General features: G+C 38.2%; 1 pseudogene; it reads left to right on the top strand.

The window, feature by feature from the left end:
• Positions 1 to 4,190: 4,190 nt before the first annotated feature.
• On the top strand, positions 4,191 to 4,898 carry LOC100357867 (RNA-binding protein with multiple splicing 2 pseudogene; annotated as a pseudogene).
• Positions 4,899 to 7,141: the final 2,243 nt, after the last annotated feature.

Below are 7,141 nucleotides of genomic sequence, written 5' to 3'. Positions count from 1 at the left end.
CTAATGCCATCTCTGATAGTATTTACACAGTAAAAAGAACACACGTGCAAATTAATTAATATATCACTTACAATTATGTATGTGAAGATGTGGTGAAACATATTCAAGCTTAATGCACCTGTTAGATTACATCTATCTGATTATAAGTTGCTCTTTAGATATAGGACAAATCACTACAAGATGGCAATGTCAAAATATGGCACAGTTAGGCCATGAAATATTAATGAGAACTTGTTGCACTTACCTCTCAACGACATCTAAATGGGAATCAGATTTCAGACCTTGAGTGCTTGCAGCACATTTCTACTACAGAAAAAAAAAAATGTCCAGTGAACTTTCAAAAATGTCAGCCAGCAGGGCTTTCAAATGCATAATTTACTATTTTGTTGGCTTCTTATAACTGGATAATAATAAACTCCCGGCTGAACGCAAGCTCATAAATGCAGCATCAAAAATGGGAAGAATACCATAAGATGATAAATGTACAACTTTATGATACTAATTTTCCTCTAAGTAATTACAGTGAGAGCAAAGAAACATCTAGCTATAGTGTTAAAATGTGAATGGAAATTTTGACATTCTGCTTGGGCAGAGCAAGGCTTTTATAGAGAAAGAATCTTTAGAAATATAATCACCCATGCTTCTATAACACTGCCGCATCAGCAGTATGAAGATTTCTGCTTAGGTTGGATGGACATCAATAGATAATATATTTTCATAGCTAATTCATTACTATTTGCCTTCTTGATATATTCTGTTGCCTCAAGTATGTACCTACTAGCTAATTAAGTTAATCAAGCATAATAAGTGGAGGTAGTTCCAGTTTGTGCTTTGATAATTCATGTTTTTGTTCATGATAATTCAGCTCATTATAAAATGTGCACATATACATGTATATATGACTATTTTGTTAATTATGAACAGCATCACAATTTTTAAGTAATCAAATTCGTGATTGTATTAGTTTCTTATTTACTTTACTAAAAATAATTTTAGGCAAGTTGATGGAAATAAATTGACACCTAGATGATTACAAAGATTTTAAGATGCTATCTGAATTTTTTTATTTTAGTAAATTTCCATTGTGATGTCATTATAATGTAGAAAACAAAGACATTAAAGATACTTATCCATTTGTTATAATTTATGAACTAATGTTTAACAGCTGTACAAAAAGTATAATAAATAATAATTTGAAATAATTCTTTAAATGACTCATTAATCTTTAGAAATTATGGATTATTGCCATAATCTCCAGACTCCATTTCCAGTCACCTAGAAAAAAATCTACACTTGGACATGTAATGAGCATCTCAGAACTAACACCTGCAAAACTGTGCTTCTGGACTCCCCCTAAATCTGCTCCTTCCCTTAACTTTCCCTTTTCAGTACATAGCAATGTCTTTTTTTTTTTTTTTTTTTGCCTAGATCCAATACCTCAAATTCATTTGCATCAATTAGAAATTGAGGAAAGAAAGAAATACAGAGACCTGATTACAGTGGTTTAAACACATAATGGATTATTTTTATAGCATAATAAGCATGTTTATATAGGTAACTGTTATTATTTTAAGGAGTCAAGACATGTCTTTTTACAAACGTCTTGGCCTTTTAGTTCATATTCCAAGTAACAGAATCGAAGAAAAGACAAATGTATATACAATGTATATCCTAGATGAGCCAACTCTTCTTTAAATAGATTTCCTAGAAGATCCACCCAGCTATTTTAACCTGTTAACAGCCTTGGTCATGGCGATTTGAAAGAGAAAGTGAGAAATGTAGTTCTTGTCCCTTTTCCTCCTTCTCTTTCTCTTCTCCCTCCTTCTTTTATAAGCTGAGTATGTTGCTACCTCCAATAATAAGGAAATTTTGTTAGTAAGGGAGATGCTAAGAATCCAGTGATGTCTTCTTATTTTCCTTGGAGTCTTTCTCTTATGTTCTCCTTCCAGTCTATAAGAAAACCCTGTATCATATAAAGTACATCATCTTTATCATACATACATCATATGTATATGCGATACATATATATGATATATATAATACATCATCATATAAAGTATATCATCTGTATCATATAAAGTACAAATGAAATTTGACCACTTTTCACCATTTTAACTGTTCCAACCTTGTTCCAAGCCATCATCTATCACCTGTATTATGAAAATAGCTTCTAATTAGTCTCTGTCTTGTTCACTACCCATGCTGTGGTCTATTCTCAGCTCTGAAGCCATGTTGAACATTCAACAAAAGAGTCTTGTCATCCTTCTACTCTGCTCAAAGTTTTTTCAGTGACTTTCTTTCTCTTTCAAAGATTGAAATTCCTTACAATAGTTTAAAAGACCTTACTGTAGCCCCTGTTTCTTCAGCTCCTACTCATAAATCACTAGGTCTGATACAAAGTCAGTGTCCACAGTGGATGAAGGTAAGAATACACTGCAGGGACATAAGAAGGAGACAGAAATATTTAAAGCAGACAAGACTAGACTCCCTGGATTTAAACATCAAACAAATACAAAACAGAATAGGTGTCTGTATCACTTCTTATTGGAAATTCTAGGAGAAAACAATGTTATAACATATGGCATGCAGACACAAGATAGATATATAAAGTACAATTGGAGTTTTTGCTTGTTAAGGTAAACAGGGTATCTGAGATGATCCCTTTCTTTGTTTCCCACTGTTCCAGAGGGCCCAGGATATAGAAGTAGAAGATTCTATATAACCTAATGGCAAACATAGAAGTGCTGAAAGAATTCAGTGGTTGTTCACAGGCTTGTCTCTAGGGTTGAGGAACAGTGTTTTCTTCTTCTTACTCTTTGTCATACTCCTTACTTAGTGTAGGGTTAATCTTATGATTATAAAGCAGACTGAAAGTGGAACATTGTAAAAATAAGATAAGGAATAAGAGAGGAAAGAAGAGGTGGGCAGGATGGAGGAGAGGGTGGGAAGTATAAAATACATGAAATTTGCTTACCTTAAATAAAATAAAAAATAAATAAAGGAACTGATGGGCAAAATAGGCTTGGACATAAGAAAGGAAGTTTCAAGATCTGTGATTCTTATGAGTTGAGGTCTTGGCAGGGTCTATAGATGTCAGTGGCAATAATAGCACATGCTCAAAAACTCAGTTTCTCTTAGCTACAGCAAAGCAGATAAGGTGGGAACAGAAGATGGGGTATGCCAGGCCAAACATGTAAGACACATTAGCAGTAGGTGATGTTTCAGAGGATAGTACATGAATAACCCATCATTCTTGAGATTCCTCCTGCATTCAGGAACCAACAGAAATAAGTATACAGAGATACAATTCTACTGCTTAGGGTTTCTAATTTATTCACTAAAACTCAATAGTGCAGAAATATAACTTCGTATATTTCCTTTGTAAATAATAATATTGATGGCCTATGGGAAAATGAATAGTAGACAGAAAATGAAGTATGCCTTTGGAAATAACATCTTTTGTAGCATTTGCCCCTATTTTAGTACTCAGGATTTCACTAGTAAAGGAGCACTATGTCTGCTTAGATTTTCACTGCTTAATAAAAGAAAAATCATATTGCTCTTTCAAGGAACTGCATATGTTAGACCTCCAGGGAACACCTGAATTTTAGAATGAGGAATATTTGTAAAGGGTGCTAGCTTATCTAAAATATGTTAGTATGTAATTTTGGTATTTCATTGTACAAGTCAAATATATTTAGCAAAGGAGCTCAGTATTGACATAATTCTCATCAAATCGTATCAAGCTACCCGACCCCTACCTACTTTGCCTCTGTCTAAATCCTGTCCCTAGAAGGCAGGATAATATACTTGTTACTAATCTTCAAAGAAAATAGAAGACCTGCTCAGTTGGGAATTTGAAAAGAATTTAATGAAGGGACTATTCTAAGTCTTATGGCAGGATTAAGAGAGCCAGCGAGGCTGATTGAGGCATTTGGAAATAGCAACAGGGGGAAGAAATAGCCATCATTAATTCTGAAGGGTAAAAAGGAAAAGATGGTGATACTCAAATACTGTTAGCCATGGAAGGGAGGGCGCCCAACAGGAGCTATCATTAGTAGCCTTTTTGTTGTACAGGAATCCTTTGTCAGGAAAATCACATGGATCCCTTCTCAAAATACTAGTTTCAGATGCATAAAATAAAATACCTAGAATTGTGAAGTTAATAAACTATTTAAATACGATAGTGGATGGGAGGCAAAGGACAAATTGACAGTTACCAACAGGTTCAGACACTGTTTGTCAGTGGCCTCCCTGTGGGCATTAAGCCCAGAGAACTCTACCTGCTTCTCTGGCCGTTCAAGGGGTATGAAGTATAACTGATCAAGCTCACCTCCAGACAGCCTGTAGGCTTCGTGATCTTTGACAGCCAGGCAGGAGCAGAAGCTGCCAAGAACGCGTTGAATGGCATTCATTTTGATCCTGAGAACCCGCAGAGCCTGGAGCTAGATAATGTCAAACATCAAGATGGCCAAGAGCAAGCTCGTGGCAGAACCAAATCCCAGCAGCATCCATCCAGCCCTCAGCGCATACTTCATCGCCTGGGACCACTATGACGTGATGGGGACTGTCTGATCCCTGCGTCCCCAGAGGCTTGGGCCCCTGATGCTCTGTACACCACAGAGCTGAGCCCAGCCATCTCACAGGCTACTTTCTCCTACTCAGCTGCCACTGCCGCTGCCGCTGCCGCCACTGCCACTCTGCATGCGTAGGTGCACTGGTACCCTTCCTCTGTTAGCGCGCGGCAAGGATGGAAGGAAGTTCTGCCAGTTTCCGTTAGCGCTTCCAATTTAGCAGCGGGAAGTTGGTTCTGGGGATCTGTGCGGTGGCGCCCACGTAGGTGCTCTGAGCTTCCGCTGGTGCGGAGCTGCCAAGGACCTCCAAAGACGGAATCTTAAGCCTCTTGGACTGCTTCCTGGTTCCTGTCCCTCAGCCCTGCCCTGCCCCCAAGCCTTTCTCTGAGGCCTCTCGGGAGGATTATGGGGGTCTTCTTGGTGGGACGCCCAGGCCCAGCTTGGAGGCCCCCCGGCACCCATTGAACCTCTGCCTGAAGGATGCGCGGTATGTGATTTTTCATGTTTCGTAGCATGGAGTACAACACTTAATGTGCGTCTTCAAGTGTACAGTTTGTTTATCTGCTGCGTCACCGTAGCAACAGCCCTGGCCAATAATGGTTCATCATGCCCGCCCCCAATGGTTCATCTTTCCACACCCGCCCCCAATGGTCACCCTGCAACCTCTTCTCCCTCCCCCAACTAACCAGTCCAGCAGGCCCCACCCCACAGCAATTCTTCCGGGTTCACCTCTCATTACCCACCGGGGTCCCCCGTGCCTCCTTTCTTGGCTAGGCCAAGGCCGGTCAGCCTCAATTAGCCTGCCCACGCCGCCACTCCTCACTCTCTGCAAACCTGCCAACCAAGCAGGTATTTTTGTACCCTGTGTTACGAAATATTTATGCATCATAAAGGAAAAAAAAGTATATATGAAGTTTAACTTTTAAACTATTTGATGTTCTGTGAGGATTTACTCTCCCTTTATTTTCTGGGATTTTAGTCACTGATGTTCCACATGCATACTGTACTTTCTAAGCAAGAAGTTATGTTTCAAAATAGTATACTTCTACTAGGTATTTTATTTAATTAATTTAATTATTGCCCTGTATGGAAGGATTCAATTTGTAGTTACTTGATAAAAATATAAGTGATTGTTGTAGTAAATTCATTAAAGAGAACTAATAATTACAAAGAACATTATTAATTTGAAAAGCATAATGTTCTATATTCATAGTAGCATAGCACTTTAAAATGAAAGTTAAGGGGTGGGCATTTGGTCTAGCCTTGAAGACAGAGGTTAGAGTACTCATATCCCACACTGGAGTCAACTCTGCCTCCTGACTCTAGTTTCCTAGTAATGTGGATCTTGGGAGGCAGTAGTGATCAAGTGACTGGGTCCAGGCCACCCATGCAAGAGACCAAAACTGACTTTGTGACTCCTCACTGTAGCTCTGGCCGAGCTCCAACCATGGTAAGCATTTACAGAAGGAACCAGCAGAGGGAGGTCTCTCTTCCTTAACTTCTTTCTTTCAATGAATAACACAAAATTTAAAATGCATTTCAGTGTATCAAACCAGGTCACTGTTACTGCTTAAGAGAAAAAAAATCACCATCAGCTTTTGCAATATCGTGGGAAGCTACGCATCTAATACTTAGTTTTATATTTTTCATTTGTAAGGCCAAACACAATGATTGATTTAACAAGATATATAACTTTCACGATTCGTCAACAGGATGACCTTAAGTGGTATGGATTTCAAGAAAGTTTGAAGTTCACTTTAGCTATTTTAAAATGCTACTCCACAAATCAAAAATAAAGCTTTGTGGCTCTGTTTATTAAATGTTTTCTATTTTAGAGGCTATGACCTTTGAACGTTATGAAAAACATAGTCCTGCTCCTCGGATAACAAGGAATGACTTAAATTTGCTGTTAACTCTCCAGTTGAACTTGTGGAAAATGTGTGAGTGTCTGTGAAATTTACTACTGTATTTCCCTTAGTGTTTGATAGAGTATTCACATGATATAATAATAAATATTCAAGCAAATAATGGCGATTCTTCCACTAGACTTACCAGTTAACAGTGAAACCAAAAATGTTTTATATCTTAGCTAACTATTGTAATGAAGAAGAAATATAATTACTTAAAGATTTTATGTGAAAGGCAATGTGATGGAGAGAAAGAGGCAGTGGGTTGGCAGACAGAGAGAAAGAGATCTTCCATTCACTGTTTCATTGCTCAAATGGCTGGAATGACCAGGGCTAGGTCAACTGGAAGCCAGGAGCCTGGAACTCCATCTGAGTATCCCCCATGGGTGGCAGGAACCAAGTACTTGGGCCATCTTTGACTGCTTTCCCAGTTGGACTCTAATGGAGTGTCCAGTATGGGATGCCAGCATGGCAGGTGGTGGCTCAAACTGCTGTGCCACAACACTGTCAGATAGAAATAGCAAAATTAGTTTGTTACTCATTTTATTAGAACATTTAATTCATATATTATATGACTCCCTGGAAACTTGAATCATTTCACTTAGAGGTTATGAGCAAAGATTATTGAAACAGTATAACAAAATATCAGAGAAAATGTGG

The sequence above is a fragment of the Oryctolagus cuniculus genome, chromosome X, assembly GCF_964237555.1.
Source record: "Oryctolagus cuniculus chromosome X, mOryCun1.1, whole genome shotgun sequence".
NCBI lineage: Eukaryota > Metazoa > Chordata > Mammalia > Lagomorpha > Leporidae > Oryctolagus > Oryctolagus cuniculus.
Note: the sequence above shows the minus strand (reverse complement) of the source record. Positions and strands in the feature narration are given on the sequence as shown.